Here is a 17,911-nt window from a genome sequence, read left to right on the forward strand (position 1 = left end):
ATGGGAGTGAATGATAGAAAAAGTAGGGAAGGGGGACGTTTGGGTAGAGAAAAAGAAGAAAGTGTGTGAGAAGCAGGGATTTGCACAGCACTATATTCCATTCATTTCACCACCTTGTCTACCATCTCTGTTACTTAGCAACATTTCAGATTGACTGCACACGGCTCCATTGCAGCTCTGCACTCTTCTCTCACAGCCACCTGACAGACGACAAATGTAGATTAGGCTTGATTGGATCCAAATTGAAAATTCAAGCCCACTACCTTGAAAACATTCAGGTCTTGAGCGGTAAGCCTCTCACGGCAATGTCTTTCAAAAGTGAAGGGCCTTGTGAGAGCTGTGCATAATTCTTCCTGCAGCTTGTCATTTCAGTGGATTATCCCCCTCCACCACCTCCTGCTCCTTATGCACTTGAGCTGCATCTCGCATGATGCAGACCACTGTAGAGCGAGCACCACCCACCAACTCACCCACATGCACACAAGATAGCATTTAAGCACTCAAGCATGAGGACATACAGCAGATAAATGTACATGCAGAATCTCCCTACTGCCTGAAGTGCAATGATGTGATGGGAGTAAGGTTTACAGGTTTACAGCACAGCAGCAGTGGAGACACAGAGAAAAGGCTACAGCTACCAGACAAGCTGTATTCAACTGTCAAGTGTTGGTGTGTTATTGTGTGTGTATTATGGGCGGATTAAAGATCAGCCACACCTGTCACACCGCACCATTGTCAGGAGGGCAGAGCCGGTGACACTGGGGGGAGCATTGTGCCAGTTGCCATGACAGTGTCAGCGGCGTTGCCCTGAGAGACCTCTGCTCTGAACTCTGTCAGTGTGGTTTCCGTGGATACGGGAGACCTCCGACAGTCCTGGCCGCATCACATAAAGGTTAATTAATACAGAGTTTCCACCTCGCCTCAGCTGCCGTTCGTGTCCTTTCCTGGTGCCGTCCTCACCTTTTGCGTCCGCTGAGTGGACAAACATAGCAGGTCACATGACAGGACAGAAGCACTTGATTATGACGAAAGGCCATGGCAACCTGCTCAGCCACCAGCTTAACTACTTCACAAAGAGCTGAGGTAAGGGCCAGAAACAACCAGGCGGCGGGCATCTAATCAGGCTGAAATCCATCTTCAGGGCCAGGGTTCACAGGCTGTGACAGTATCAGGTCATGACAGCGAGGGCAACTAGGCGGCACTTTTAATGCTACCTTGGAAATGAACTTGGATTAGATTCTGGATTTAAGTTGATTAGCGTGCAATTAAGTCTGAGCAGAAGTAGGAAAACAAACTGTTTTAATATGTCCTCAAACCAAACATTAGCAGGTTGTGGAGATTCTTTAAGATACCGCACTTTGCATAGAATAAAAGAAGTCAAGAGGATGGTCTATCCGCATCGATTACATTTTAAAGCCATCTTTCAACTGCTGACCTAAATCTGAAAACTACAAAAGCCAACTTGGTCACACTGGACCATCTGACGTCTGTTGCCATGCTAATCTTAGATGCACAGGATTAGGACTATTTTCCCGCCAGTGAGCTTAACGTAGTCATAACGGGAATGGCCTGTTAAACCACGTTTGATCAGAGCAGTAAACAAGTAAACATGTTTACTTTCAGAATGGCTTGGCAAAGTGACTAATGTGCTGTGATAGAGCCCCCTAGTCAGTGAGGGGGAAAAATGGAAATGGAAAAGAAACGCTGACACAGTTTCAACATGGAGAATTCTGTTAATCTCTCTGCTGTTGGCAGTGAACCTTTGGAATTACAGTTGACCTTGTCTATGTTTTTGCCCAAAGACACTTCTATAAAGAGCAGGCAAGGCAGTAAAAGGATACTATGACAGTGCACTATATCAGTTTATATACAACACTGCTATTGCATTCACTACCTCCTAAAAATGGCTCTTTAACCAAACTGAGGATTTTGAGTGTGTGTTAAAAAGCCCTGCTAAAGCAAGGACAAGCAAAGGTCTGTTAACCTCAGTGACAAAGTTCTGTTAACAAATACATGACCTTAATGTAGGGAGAGCTGTCCTCTATGCAGAGCCCTTAAAGCATGCAGCCCTCCTCCTTACCTTGCTGAGAATGTGTGCATTACTATTACATTATCCTCCCTGGTGTATACATTGAAAATGACCTTACACATCTGTTAACATGTCATCTCATTGGTGGTGGCACCCAAAAAGCCTGACCCCCACCCCCTCCCATACCACAGTACCAATGAGCTGCTCCACAGTTTCTGCGGTGATTATCCATTATCCTTGACAATGTCAGCCAATGACAGAGCAGGCACCATTCTAAAGTGATTTTTACCCCAACAGTCAGGCACGCGCAGTAACGTGGAGGGCTGAGGCTTCATCATCCTCTGGCTGGTTGATTCTTCATCTGTTTTCTCTCTTTCTGTTTCACTCCTCTGCTACTTAAAAGGCATTAGCAACAGGAAAGGTCACTGCGCTCAGGGAAAAAGCACCGGAAGGAAAAATGAGCCAATACAGAAATGTAAAAATTAAGAAATACAGCCAGTGCAAATTTGTTGGCCAATTCAGATTTGGGATTAATCCTTTTTCCAAAGGTCTTAACCCTGCCAATGCTGAATTTCGTTATTAGAACTCATTCATTAGTTGACATTGTACAAATTCAATTTAGAATTCAACAAAAAAATACATATCTATAAATTACAGGGCCTTCCTTCTTGGTTACTGAAAATGTAACTCAATAAAGGTATTAATACAAATAAAATCCAACCAAAAGGAATTACAGAATATTCCCCTAATTTCTTTTGTAAAACTGATTTCAGTTTTCAGATGAGTTTTCGGCAGGTTGAGTGTGGCATGAAACAAAATTCCTTGTTGTATGTTGGGAAAGGGTTCTATCTTGTAAGGAATACTTTCCCATTACCTCTGCCTAGTGCTTATATTGTCTTATCCAGACTACTCCAGGAAATGGAAGTGCAAGGCCCAACTGCAATGAGTCAAGGACTTCTCCAAGCACCCAAAAAGGGGAGTCAGTGGCTTTGGGGAAAAAGGAAGGACCCCATCTGGGCCCTCAGATGAGTTGATGACATCTAGGGGGTGAACCTAGGACACTGAGATTCACTGCTGAACCCTCTAGAGGTGGCGTGGACCTATCAGTGAAACATCAAGGAAGGAGGATGCCTACTTGATAACCTAAAGGGTGTCATTACTCACCTGACCATCAAGTCCTTATCCATCAATCCCTAGGTCCACACCATCTCGCAGAGTCTCAGTGGTGCCTTAGGTATGTAATATGGAATAACAACTAGTCCTACACAACAGAAGTTAAGTTCATTTCAGTTTTGTTTAGCTCAAAATGAGCAAATTTAATGAAAAAAGGAAGATATGGAAAAAGAAAAAAAGGACGGCGTGGCTCAGTGGGTAGAGTGGTCGTCTTGTAGCCTTAGGGTTGCTGGTTCAATCCTAGGCCTATCAAGCTCATGTCAAGGTGTCCCTGAGCAAGACACCAAACCCCAAATTGCTCCTGATGGGTCGTGGTTGAGCGCCTTGCATGGCAGCTTCCGCCATCAGTGTGTGAATGTGTGTGTGAATGGGTGAATGTGACCTACATGTAAAGCACTTTGTGTGTCATTCCAGGTACAGTAAAGCGCTATATAAATACAAACCATTTACTCATTTAGTTGCACAGTTTGAGCTTAAAAAACTATCCTGAAGTTAAAATTCAAGGTCTCTGGTCTATGACCTGACAAATATCTGTTTGTTTTTGTTATATTTTGGGTGCAACAGCTTTGCCTTTTATTGCAACAACAATTGCAGTTATTATAGGCTGCTAGCGGCGTGTTTTTGATAGCTTGACTTTTAGCCAGTTAGCCTTGTTAGCTTCGTCAGTAGTGCAGCTTTACGTCTGTTGTCCTCTATTTATGCTACAAATGTGATTCACATTCAAAGACAGACAATTAGGTTTCTCTGAACTTGATCAGCCATTTTCAAAGTTAATAAAGCTTAACAGCCAGCAAACCCCTATGAAAATGTGGGCATCGTTCCCCTTCATTGACCTCTAAATTACACTTTCTCCACTACCCACTGACACGCCAACTGGTAATTCAGTCTTCTTTAATCTTACAAAAAGTGAGTTTCTAAATGACCTTCATCGTCAGAAATGGTAATCCATTTAAAGTGTATGAGAGCACAAAAGAATTAAAAAAGGGGGAAGAGCCAAAGGAGCGGCAGTTAAAGTCAAGGTCATCCATCCCGCCAAGGCTCTTCCACTTGATGCAACAGCTGGTGTCCATGCGAAGCTCTGGGCGTTAATAAAAAGTGACAATGCTGCCTGAGCGGTGTGTATTACTAATGTCTGACACCAGCCTGGCAGATGTGTTCTCCCTGCATTTAAGGGGAGTCAAGGTTAAAGGAATTTAAAAGGAGAGGCGATGCCTAAACACCATTATATCATGTAATCTGCAGCCTAGCCCTGCTGCACATACTCAACGGGGTAGCTCACTTACACACGCGGCGTGACCGCTATTTGTAAATTCAATATGGCCTGACATGATTAAATAAGACAAAACATAAGCTTCCTGACCAAATGCAGTTGTTGTGAGCCCTCGACAAGTGAGCGTGTGCACGAGTAAAGAGTAAAACTAAAAGCTCTTGTTCACCTTGAAAAGCATTCAACAAAAGAACACTGCTGAACAGCGGGAGAGTTGGGGCAAGTGAATGTTTCTGCAGATAAGTCAGTCGGGACAAAATAACGATGAAAAGGAATACACAAACACGCATGCCCACACTAAGAGAACTAGGGCGCTGCGACCCGCTTCTTGATGCACTGACCAAACAAGTCATTCACAGAGTGTACATTGAAACCCATAGATGCACATCAGCACAGGAAATGTGATACGTCAGAGATGAAAAGTCAAACCTCTTGGTTTAAATAGTAAAGCTATCTGTTTGGGAGGAGGGGGGGATCCTACCCGGAGCAGACGATCAGCGTGTGATGGCTGAATACTACCGTTTCAGATTTGGACAAAATGGGACCTGATGGCTTGAAGTTTTTGGCCTGCATCTGGCCTTGATGAGAAGCATGGGGGCGGATTTTAACTTCGTCTGAACTCATCAGTACAAGGAGTTCTCAGGGTTGAGAGAGAGGATAGAGGAATTCATGCACACTGATGAGTCATCTAAGTGTTTCAGAGCCCAGCTGAGTTGCGGAGGACCGAGAGATGATATCGCCGCACTGTATCACAGAACTGGACTATCTTTACATGCTCGGGCCTGCATAGATGAGCTCGCAAAAATGATTGTGTCCATAGTAAATATTTGTGTGCCATTTGGAAGACCCACCCAAGGGCCATTTCCTAAGTGGCTGAGAATTAGTGCATCAATTAGTGCATCAACACACACACACACACACACACACATTCCTTCTTAATGAGCCGTGGTCTGCATCAGTCTACACCTGATTCATTTCTATCGGGCTCAGAGGTAATCTCCTGCTTACATCGTCTGTCCAAAATGGTGCTCATTTCCCTCCCGAAACAACGCGCATTTTCCATTTGTAAACACTAGTCCTGGAAATAGGAACAGCTGATTGCCCCATGGCCGGACTGCTAAAAGGCAGGGCTAGGCCCTTGAAACAGACTGCAGTGGTGATGTCTGAGGGAAATGGGCCACTTTGCAATTGAGATCAAATGTCCCACTGTCAGGCTGCCCTGAAAGCTGGATGAAACCAGCTAAAAATCCTTGGCCTTTAATGAATCATTTCCATAATATCTTTGGCATCGCTCCTAAGAAGGCTATTGCTGTGAGTCAGCAAGATGGCTGCCTTTATTGGGTTAAAGAGAGTGCTGCCTTTATTCTTTACACTGTGGACGGTTCAGAGTGATAGTGTGTGACAGAGGTCTAAAGTGACAGAAAAAGAAGAGAATACATCTCTGCTATTATTTTCCCTTTCATTATGTTCTCATTGACCTACTTCCTAGTTTTTAAATCATCCCAATGCTTCACTCTGAGTGAGGTTTTGAGAATGATATTACAGGGTACAATGAGTTTCGAGGGGACCTTCCATCAAAAACACTCCCCTTCCTCTCTTTGCTTCCACCTTTTTGCTGCATGAAGAACACAGTGCCATTCAAAATTAAACAATTAACAGAATCTTTTACATTGGTTAGACACATTTAATCCAACAAAGTATAAAACAATTATGTGTAACCTTTCTCTGTAAATATCTGTTAAGCAGCATCACTCCACTTGGCAGGGCTGAGCTGAATACATGCCAATGAACAGGAGACTTGAATAAGATTAGTCCTACACCCGGCTCTGATGCCTGACCTAATGCTCACACAGATATACTTCTACAAAACAGACAAAAAGCAGCTCCACCCTATTCACAGCAACACTGGATTAAAAATTAGACACCCCCCTCCCCCCAAAAAAACAACAACAAAAAACACATTTAAAGAAGATTTGTGAGGAATTATTTCCATTTTTAGGCAGTGTTTTCAACTATACCTTACAAAAAAAAGCTCTAAAAGAAACCAGCCATAAGATTGACTTGAGATAGATGTTAAGACATGGCTATCACAGCCTGTGAGGTCTATCACAGCTTTGTAAGGTCTATCCCAGCTCTGTAAGGTCTATAACAGCTCTGTAAGGTCTATACCAGCTCTGTAAGGTCTATACCAGCTCTGTAAGGCCTATCACAGCTTTGTAAGGTCTATCACAGCTCTGTAAGGTCTATCACAGCTCTGTAAGGTCTATCACAGCTCTGTAAGGTCTATACTAGCTCTGTAAGGTCTATACCAGCTCTGTAAGGTCTATCACAGCTCTGTAATGCCTATTACAGCTTTGTAAGGTCTATCACAGCTCTGTAAGGTCTATCACAGCTCTGTAAGGTCTATACTAGCTCTGTAAGGTCTATACCAGCTCTGTAATGCCTATTACAGCTTTGTAAGATCTATCACAGCTTTGTAAGGTCTATCACAGCTCTGTAAGGTCTATCACAGCTCTGTAATGCCTATTACAGCTTTGTAAGATCTATCACAGCTTTGTAAGATCTATCACAGCTTTGTAAGGTCTATCACAGCTCTGTAAGGTCTATCACAGCTCTGTAAGGTCTATCACAGCTCTGTAAGGTCTATACTAGCTCTGTAAGGTCTATACCAGCTCTGTAAAGTCTATCACAGCTCTGTAATGCCTATTACAGCTTTGTAAGGTCTATCACAGCTTTGTAAGGTCTATCACAGCTCTGTAAGGTCTATCACAGCTCTGTAAGGTCTATCACAGCTCTGTAATGCCTATCACAGCTCTGTAAGGTCTATCACAGCTCTGTAAGGTCTATACTAGCTCTGTAAGGTCTATACCAGCTCTGTAAGGTCTATCACAGCTCTGTAATGCCTATTACAGCTTTGTAAGGCCTCTCACAGCTTTGTAAGGCCTCTCACAGCTCTATAAGGCCTCTCACAGCTCTGTACAGTCTATCACAGCTCAGTAATGCCTATCACAGCTCTGTAAGGTCTATCACAACTTTAAAAGGTCTATCACAGCTCTGTAAGGTCAAGCCGACACCGTCCTTAGTAGCAACAAATATGCTACGACAACTGTGATATGATGGCATGAGCTTCTAAATTAATTCTTCAGTTACGATTGAGTAAACAAAGGACATGATGCTGCAGCAATGCCCATTTGGTACAAATAAAGGCTTTTGCTAAAATGCTTGCAATGATTAAAAGACAAAAAAGGAGGACCCGTTGCTAATTGCACAAGGCAAGTGCTCAAGGTAACAGTGATAAACCAGGCTACTGTAAGAAAGCTGCACCCTTTTGTTACACAACCTGTACAGGGCCCGTTGTAGGTTTTAAACAAGCAGCCACAGCCATTTAGGCTTATGCTTTAATCTTTGTGTGAGCGATTCCTTTTCAAGCAAAACACTGGGCAAAAGACATTTCAATCAGCAATCCTGATCAATTACACAGGGAAACTAGACATTGGTACATTAACATTACCGCTGGACACATATCCTAACTGAATAAATGAGGTAATAAAACATTATGCTGATATTCCCATTATTTAATGTGACATCTGTGCTTCATTAAGCAAAAGAACAAAAATAAAGTCTAACACAGCGACTGTCTTTGTTTGTATGTTTAGACATGATGATTTAAACATTTCACATTTCACAGCAAATTTAAAAAATTTTGCTGCTTATTTTAGCTTTATACATTAATCATTTGAACATTTGAGGACTTTATTTTACACTTTGAGAAGTTGAGAGGGCTAACTTTATTATTTTTGACGGTTAAAGTCTAAAAAATGATTTAATTTAAACTACTGATGGAAATTAATCCTTGGCTTTGTCTTAATCTGATTTAGGAAAACAAAAGGAGTTACAAATTGGCACAGATATGCCTCAAGTGGAATACACTACAATAATTAAATACACCAGAAAGTTAAGGTTTGAAATCTTCAATGAAGTCTCTTTTCATGCTTACAGTTCCTCCACTCTAATGTGGATCAGCCAATGTCACAGACCCATGAAAAACCCAACTTTATTTGTCTTAGCCTTTTTCTTATATAACTAAGGCCTTCCACTTAGTTGCTTATCTTAGCAGCTAACGCACGCCGGAAGCTGCACTACTTACTAACTCCATCACATTCACTTCCAAGTTGGAATAAAAAAAGAAACCCTGTCCAGGATTTGTGGTTGAGCCATCCTGGAGATCATTTGTCCAAAAGAAACTCAGCTGCAAAACTTAAACAGTATTAATTTATATTATTAATGGTTTTTAATGAGATTTTATAAGAGACAACAGCATCCATGTTGAATTAAAAAAAAAAGGAACAGAATCAGTTTACACAGTGGCTGAAATCTGCTCTATATCTGCTGGCAGCTGAACGTGTTGGTGTTACGTCTGTGACTCAACTGATGCTTTTCCGTAACATTTTGCAATAGCAATCTCACTAGGTCAGACCCAGTAACCCAGTATCTGAACGGCAGCAGTCACATTAGCAGGTCTGCACAGCAGTGCTGGGTTCATTTCAGGAGGAATGTGACAGACGTTGCCTGTGATAGCTGCAGCAGATGAATGGACAAAAGAAAACTGCTTGACAGTGTGAGCTTTTTCTGTTTTAAAGGCAAAATACATGTTATGAGAAAACTGTAACTCCAGAAAGACTCAAGAGTTTCCTGTGGCGCTGCAGCTTTTCATCTGCCAGAAGACTGTTAAAGTAAAGCATATTTTTCTTATCTCGATAACTATTTTCTGCTGCTTCCATCCAACGCTGCTTTGTTCTGCATATTGTGAGAAAACTACCACATTAATTCTGCCCAACAGTCATAAAAGCATGGATCTCATGTTTCATTCTATAAAAACTTTATGGAATGAATGTGTAGCAGAAGTGGATAGTTCAAGACAAACATATTTTAGCCCCAAGTTCCCCTTGCATTTCAGTTAATTCAGTTACTTTGAGTGTCAAAATATATCAAGCTTCACCAATAGATTGATTCAATTGTCAGTGATTCAATAGTATCGATCCAAATGTAAAATATCAAACACAAACTCAACTGTAAGACATACTTCACTGTTTAACACATATTGCATCACTTTATGGTAAAATGGAGTTTTTGAAAACACAGCTGAACCGATGAGTGGAAATACCATTTAAGTTAAAATTAAGGGTTAAACCAAAACCTCAAATAACTTAATTTGTCGAAAAGCTAAGTCAGATTTTATGCCTGTGTCCTGTTATTGTGGAAGAATGGAGTCAAATTACTGTTTGTACATTAAGAGTTTTTAACATTAGTATGTGAGTTCCAGGGCTACGGCCGTGACCATCGTACATTAAAAATCAATTCAACCTCCAGTCCGAGTTCATGTTTTTACTAAAGCTGGAGGAACTCCCTCAAGAGCGGAACAGACAGACGAACAACAAGAAATAATAAGACTTCCAGTCACCGCAGGCGTAAAGATAATAAAAAATATCTGAAGAAACTCTCCTCTGTTCCATATTTGCTTTCATCTGTGCGAAGTGTAGGAACTTATAAACACAGGCATAAAAAGTGAAAGACTCTCACTTTTGCTTGCCATTATTCACCGTACGTCTGGTTTTCCATCTATCAGAGGTTAATTGCAATTAACTGCCTTCACCTGGCAGCCCAGGTGTAATCAGTCCCCGACTGAGGGAAAGAATGAAAACTGGCAGCCCCCTTGAGCCTGAAACCCAGGACTGAACTGTCAAACTGAACTGGATTTAGCAGGTTTCTTTGGAAATGATCAGGTTGCCTTTAGTGTAACCACGAGAAACCCACTAATTGTCAGTCTAGATGCAGACAAGGCTCGCAGGAAATGAGTCTGTGCTCCCTCAGTCTGCCACTGTTAAATCAAACCGAAAGTGATGGACAAGGGCAGCACATGACTGCAACAGGCATTTTGCTGGAATGAAGAAGAGCAAAAGGAGTGAGAATTTAAACAGTCCTCAAAAAACAGAGGCCATACAAAGCCAAATGCTAACACACCTATTCTGCTGTGGTTGGGAGGTGAATGTGGACACTCATCATGCTCCCGTACCTTGTCATCCTTAGCTGTGGAGGCTGATACAGGTAAAATGCAGTAATCAATTTGCTCTACTGGCAGGAGTGCTCCTTTAGAATACTAATCAGGCTTCCGCCCTCCCCTCGCCACTCGTTCTACCCACCTCTCCCTTCCTCTTCCCTTGTTCACCTTTCTCATGACTTGACACCCCCCCCCACCCCGGTGCCCCAGACCTGACCAAACGCTAAAGGAGAGCGGGCTGTCTTCTGCACAGATAACTGCTGCCACTAATCAAGCCTACGTGCACCGGGGCGTGGGATTAAAAGAGCTTGCACAGCTTGACTCGGGCACTGTATGGTGTTAGTGCTCTCACACACACTTGCACAAGCAAGCACACACACACACACGCACAAATAAATAAATAAATAAATAAAAACTATAGGGGAGCTAGCGGCATCTTGTCTCAGAATCGCCAGCATACACCCACCAATGAGCAAACAACACAACAAGGTCAACTTAAAAGCTGATGTTAGGTGAACATTCTTGCTCTATTAAAGAACACACACACACACACACACACACACACACACACACACACACACACACACACACACACACACACACACACACACACACACAAGGAGATTAGATCTAAATTTACTCCGCCAGTCAAAATAGGACTCGTGGTGAGCCACCCATCTCTATCTCTCAGAACACATGTCATTGAGGGAGCAGAAGTTGTGCCAATCAGAATCAAAAACGAGAAGCACCCTCGACTGTAATCTGACAGACTAAATTTGTCTGGTTTTCACTTGGACAGATGTTAAAGGGTGGGGTGTGTGTCTGTGGATGAGGGGAGGAAGGTTTCTACACCATATCAAACATAGAGTTGCCTGAAGGCTGTAACAGAGCTTCTTCAAACTGGTTTGTCTTTTTTTCTGTCACAAACACACACATGCAAACACTGCCTGGACAGAAGACATAGATTTTAAAAAAAGTCCCCCAGTAACTTGTTGTTGGACCACCTTTGACTCTGACGTTAAAGGTGGTCCTGCTAAATATTTCTTTTCATCCAGAGTTGTGTTGATTTTTTGTCAAGATTTTGAGTTGACAATGGGAGACTGCTGAAGATTCTCACCCAGAATGAAGGAAAAATGGTAAATAATCTCCCTAATTTTACAGATTAAGCTCAGTGAATCCTGGGATTGACATCTAATCCTGGTTTGTGCCATCAGTAAAGAGGAAAAACGAAATCTATGTGCCATGTATTTACAATGGAAAAACCTGTTCATTCGGTTCATTTAGGTCACATTGTTGCTGAACACTGCTGTCACAGTTTGACATGAGGCATGATGGGTGCTCTAACAGGAGGTTTACAGATTTTCCACCAACAGCTAATTTGGCATCCATCTTGCATCCTACCTGTACTGGGAGCTCTCTCCAGCCAGTACAAGGCAGTCTGATGTTGCCTCTAGTCTTATCGCATGCTCCGTCCCTTTCTCTCTTTCTTTTCCTGTCGTCCTCCGATAATGTTTTCTTGCATTTCTTTGCCTAACTGCCAGTGTTTTTATCCACCTTGTAGCTTGTGACTTGGTGCATAAAGTTAAACTCAGCTGCAACGTTGCATGGCGTACCAAAAGAAAAAGTTGTATAGAGCAGTTTTCAAGCCTCGGGTGCTACTGGGCAGCCATGGAACCAGAAATGCATATTATAGATGTTACTGCGCCGTCAACGAGTCTGAAATGCAGAGTTTTAAGGTCAGAAAGTTATGTAATGCATCTTTAACTTGATGCTCCCATCAAGTTAAATACTGGTTCTAAATTTTCTAGTGCACCTATTTTCTAATTTTCTAATGCTTATGGATTATCTGAATGGACCCTGAACACATTACTCCAGGACGCCTTGTGTTGTCGTAAATCAGACGAGTAAGAAGCTATATTTGATTAAAAAAAAAGGACAATAAGGGCATTAGCCGCAACATGCTAAAACATCTCACTACTCAACACGGGATTAACTTTCAAGAACGCTGTTTGAGGCTCTGTGTACGTGAATACTACAGCTATGATTTTCCAACCAAGCAGCACATGTGTAACTGACGTAAGATACACCAACATCATGTTAAAGCAGTGCTTTTTTTTCTTTTAGCTGATATGTAAGCTGTGAACCGTTAATAAAAAGCTGCGTAGGTGTACCTATTTTTTTTACCCGGATATCAAGGTTGAGAATGAACTGGGCAGTATATCCATAAGCAGAATCCATATTAAAATCTTAACTCCCATCCCTATCTGGAAGAGTAAAGGTCCATTTATGCTCGCCGCAGAAGACGGGTACACAAGTGGACGGACAGTTTCGTCTGTCTTCTGCATCTGCTATCCGTCACTTGACGCAGAAGACGGAGAAATACCACCAGAAATCGCAGGGGCCGTGCTGGACAGAATAGTGACATGTGAGAAACAAACCAGAGAAGAAGAAGACCAGGAAAGGAACAAAGACGCAGAAGAAGAATAAAGTAGATGACAACAACTGTAGAAATTGCCGAGCTTTTGAAGTAAGACTATACGAGTGTTTAACGGTGTCTGAAACTGATGTCGGCTCGCGGGAGTGGACTCTGAACTCAGCACTGCCCCCTGGTGGAAGAATTGACTCAACAACCATGGCAATGTAAAAGACACATGGAAGTATGAGGACGGCGACGGATGACAGTGTTTGAAACGGACATTGCTACCTATTTACGAAAGGGAGCATAAATGGGTCTTTACACTGGACTCATAACACCACATACCACCATCACTTCAGAGTCCAAACTTTATCATCCTCCATCAAAATGAAGCCTTTTTATTATTAGCCTCAATTATAAGTAATTTCCTTATGGCTGCACAGCTGTTCCCATAGTTGTTTGGTTTGCTTGACACAAACCAAAAATCGGACGACTTCTGAATCAGAGTAGCATCTTTTCCACAACAAGAGGATGTGTGATGGTGTTCAGGAACCAGAAGCTCCTCACTGCATCAGATGGGGTTAAATAATGTGTTAACAGCTACAATATATTAATCACTGCAGTACTTTTCCAACAGAACACTCTATAATCAATTTGCTTAGTTAGATCCGGATGGTGACTTATTCTTTTTTTATTTGTGGCTTAGTGTGTTTATGTGTATGTGCGGGTCAGAGAGAAACAACGCCACCCGATGCATCAGCAGGGATATTTCATTATGTACATAACGAGTGCCATTAATCGCTCTTAACAAGAGGACACAACCTCACCTTGGCAGTCTCACACACACAGCAGGAAGCTCTCTGTGTGTGTGTGTGTGTGTGTGTGTGTGTGTGTGTGGTTGGGAGGGGAGCATGAGGGCATGGAAACATCTATAGTGCTGGAAAAAATTTAAATTCACCACACTCAAGGACCTGCTGCCTCCTTTTAAACTGAGTGCATCTCGGCCCGGGGGTGTGTGGAGGCAAGCCAGCAGTTGTACAGGAGCTGCTGGTCAGATAGGCACATAAGAAGTCGTGGACGGGGACGGGGGGGGGGGGGGGGTTCGGATGGGGGAAATAAATATAAAAAGAAAATTGGGGGGGAAATGCTGCAGTGGCAGTTACCAGCAGGGGCTCATGCCCTTGATATACTGACATGGGTGAAAGAGGGAGGGATGGGGTGGGAGTGTGGAGGGGGGCATTGTCATGTGACACTCGTCATACGTCTGATCAACCACCACCTGGCAGCACCCCCCCCTTCATCCCAATATTTCGCCCACCTTTGTGCGACCTCATCCTTTCCTGACCTGAAGCTGTCACCCACCCCTCCCCTTACTCCCCCACCTCTCTGCAGTCCTAGCACCCCATCTGCCCCACCCCTTACACTCCCCTCCACCAACACCAACCCTGCCGACTCCTCTCCCTCCCCCCGTAGCTGTGCAGCAAGGTCAGGCGGGTCACCGTGTCCTCATCTGTAATCCGCTGCCATTCGTCAGCAGCCCCGGCCCGGGCTGGAGGAGAGAGAGGAAAGGCAGCCGCTCCGACGAGGGGAGAATGCCCAATTAGGCAGCTGTCACACACACACACACACACACACACACACACACACACACACACACATACACACACACACACACACACACACACACACACACACACACACACACACACAGCTCTGTACAGCAGAGCAGGAGAGAGAAACAGTGGGAGGGAGGCTGCAGAATCAGCCTACTGTCCACAGACAGAGGGGTTGGGGTGGGAGGGTGTCCATGAATCCTTTCAGCTGTGTGTGTCTGTGTATTGTTTTGGTGTGTATGTGGAGCAGTTGAGGGGGTCAACTACAGTTTAGACATGTATGGCTGCTATGTGAGGTATGTCAAAGGAGAGGACGGGTTGGGGGACTTTAGCTTGATAACATTTTATGAACAAGTGCTGTGTTTTCCTTCTTTTTCTTATCTCTGACCTCCAGAGTGATGACATGATCAGAGAGAAGTGTTAACACCACAGGGAAGACCGAGCTGACATGTAACCTGGTAAAGTGGACTCTGGACTGCAGAGACAGTGCATTTTTTTTAATAGACACGCATTAGCAGCTGATATCAAATGGGTGACAAATATCCCATAATTGGATCATTCATCACCAGCAAACACATCTGTTTTGAGTAATGGGAAAGCTAATCAGCAAAAATGATACAGAGACGACTCACGCTGGGCACCGGGAAGATTTATGCCGGAGCGATTCAGGACTGTACCTATCGATTGTTTCGTCTAAATGCTTTTTCGTTTAATCAAAGGAAAGAGTCAAAATGGTGCTACGCCAGCTGGGTGATGAGCAGGTATGACTGAACGGGCTGGGGGAGCCAGCAGGGGATTTTTCTTACTCTTTTCGGCTCTACCTTAAAAGTCGAAGTCCATCGGCGTTCATTGAAGCTTTGAGTGGTTAGTGTTCAAAAGGATTACGTCACAAGGGCAAGGGACACTTATCCAGTAAATCCCGTCTGAGTAGAAAGTACAGTTCATAGGGACTTAGGGTAGATGTCATACAGGCTACATACATATGCTCCTCTGAGTGAGGGAGATTGTCCCTCTGGCTGATCTCTCTGTTAAACATTCAACCTACCTATACACCTAGAAAATGCAACATTTTCTCATTGATAAGTAGCACAACAGATCACAATTTAAATAATTCCCAGAAAAGCACCTTTACAAATGTGTAACTTTCTGCCAGGTTTGCTAACATTAGCCATGTGTGAACATGCACTAAATCACCTAGTTTTGTTTAGAGCCACATGATGTGGGAACTTTAGGACTTACAAAGAAGTCACCAAAGCCAGAAATGCCTGTCAATCCTTTCAAATGTCTTAGACTTGTACAGATGTGGACGACGATAAGTAAACGCTTATTCAGTGAATGATGCATATGTCTTCATACACAACTATAAATCCACTTGCCCAACTCTGTTTAGTAGTTTTAACAGTGTAAAGAAGCAGACTGTGTTCTATTTATCTTTATTATACATTATCTACAGCATACGATGCATCCTGTTACATCATACCACACTTCAGCATCCACTGCCTTTTGTAACAATATATAATGACATGCACTCCTAAACACTGAATCAGGAGAAACAATACTGTGATACCATACAAAACAAAAGATGCTATTAAGTCCATTATTAAGATCATAGCAGAAATCCCTATTAAGCCCCATGGCTTCACGACAAGCCCCCACGGGTATACTTAAGTCATTTCTGTCAGGCTGTATCCCTGCACAGCTCCACCCATCTCAGCAATTGTTATTATAATGACTCAGTGTTTTGTCGGCCAGTTCTCACTCCGCCAGCACTGAAAGTACCTAAAGTGCTCCCAAAGTCTTGAGATTGTAATCTGTGATGTCATATTGATGCATGGCCCGAAGCGGCTCCATTAGCGGCCTGGAAGGCTGACTTTGTGGGCTCATACAATATCTGGAAATTTAGATGATAGCAGGGCTATTAGTTCTGATCTACAAAACATAAGCTTATCTACATCCAAAACAATCATCCGCCATTACATTCACCTTGTACTTCGTTTCCACTGGTTGTTATAGTGATGTCAAATAATAGATGTCGATTAATTCTAATTCATGGCTGCAGATGATAAAAATGGGGCTAAGTTACATATTGTAGGGGCTAATAAATCCTCTTTTTTTCTGCCACAGAGATGCAAGATATTGGGAAAAATCCCAAAAATAAAGACTAAAGTCTGTCCAGACCAGGTGCAAACATCCCAGCGGTGGACAGGTGTGAAGGCATTTAGCTCATGTTAAAGTTCGTTTGGGACACTTGTAGTCACATTCTTATGACAGTGTGGATGCAGATGTGTCCTGGACCACATTAAGGTGGCCATTAGCGACCCTGAAACTGGAATAAACACTACACTGTTTGACCACGCCTTCATTTTTCAGACAAATATATCCTTTAAAAAAATCAGCACTCAAACTCACAGGACTTATCATTTACAGAGAACCTCCAACTTTATGTTAATTCCTGCAGCGACAGTAAACAAAGCAGCCGTGTGTGCAGCACCAGAGCTCCGATAAGCCCGTCAGCTTTTTAACGGACCTTCCCCAGGCGTTAAGTTCATTTTGCTCTTCAGAGTTTAACGTATTACAGCAAAACAGAGATTTGGACTACAAGGCAGATGAAACCTAATGATTTTTTACCCCTCTGGGGCAGCATGGCTCAGTGGGTAGAGCGGTCGTCCTGTAGCCAAAGGGTTGCCGGTTCGATCCCGGCCAGTCGAGTTCATGTCGAGGTGTCCCTGAGCAAGACACTGTTCTTGTAGTACGTAATAAGCACTGCAAGCTGATACCTGACTGATTGTTGAACACATGACGACAGTATAAACAAAAAAATGAAGGTGCGACAAAAGTCTGCCTGTGGCCCCTTAACTGATGACATCCAGTCATGGACTCAGTTTTGGTATTATATCAACACAAAGAGGGAAACAGCTTTCCACAGACAAAAACTGGTCTGCTCTGATTAACATGGATTTTACTGAATGCATAAACTAACAAAACATAATTTTCTGATAAAATGAAAATGAAGCAATAGTTAATTTAATTAGCCTAACCTGAAACGTTTTAAAATACCATCACCTCTTTTTGCTGGTCTGCATCCATCCAGAGCCACCAGCTGTGTTTTTGACATGTATGAAACTCAGATGCACTTTAGGAACCCACCAGCTGCATCTCATGGCAGAGTTTTGCAGGTTAGACCTTCTCAAGAGACTGAGTAACTGTACCAAACACGTTATATTCACCTTACAGCTGCTTAGCGGCAACTGGAAAACAATGTGACGTACAATAAGAGAAACAGTTAACAACATTAAACACCTGGATCTGGAACCACAACTCTACTTCCTATCTGAAACCACCTGCTGATGCACTA

The 17,911-nt window shown here is 42.9% G+C and overlaps 1 protein-coding gene across 5 annotated transcripts in view; it reads right to left on the reverse strand.

The window, feature by feature from the left end:
- The window catches only part of nrip1b (nuclear receptor interacting protein 1b), a 40,744-nt gene that overhangs the window by 6,342 nt on the left and 16,491 nt on the right, over nt 1-17,911 (reverse strand). Inside the window, exon 1 of one of the 5 annotated variants that reach the window (XM_042008148.1) lies at nt 17,620-17,642. The exons of 3 other annotated variants lie outside the window; for them this stretch is intronic. The gene's annotated coding sequence lies outside the window, so the exon portion shown is untranslated. Of the gene's footprint in view, nt 1-716; nt 1,273-17,619; nt 17,643-17,911 lie in introns of those variants that run through there. One more of the 5 variants, XM_042008147.1, reaches the window with a different exon arrangement.

Source organism: Melanotaenia boesemani, chromosome 15 (genome assembly GCF_017639745.1).
Source record: "Melanotaenia boesemani isolate fMelBoe1 chromosome 15, fMelBoe1.pri, whole genome shotgun sequence".
Classification (NCBI taxonomy): Eukaryota; Metazoa; Chordata; class Actinopteri; order Atheriniformes; family Melanotaeniidae; genus Melanotaenia; species Melanotaenia boesemani.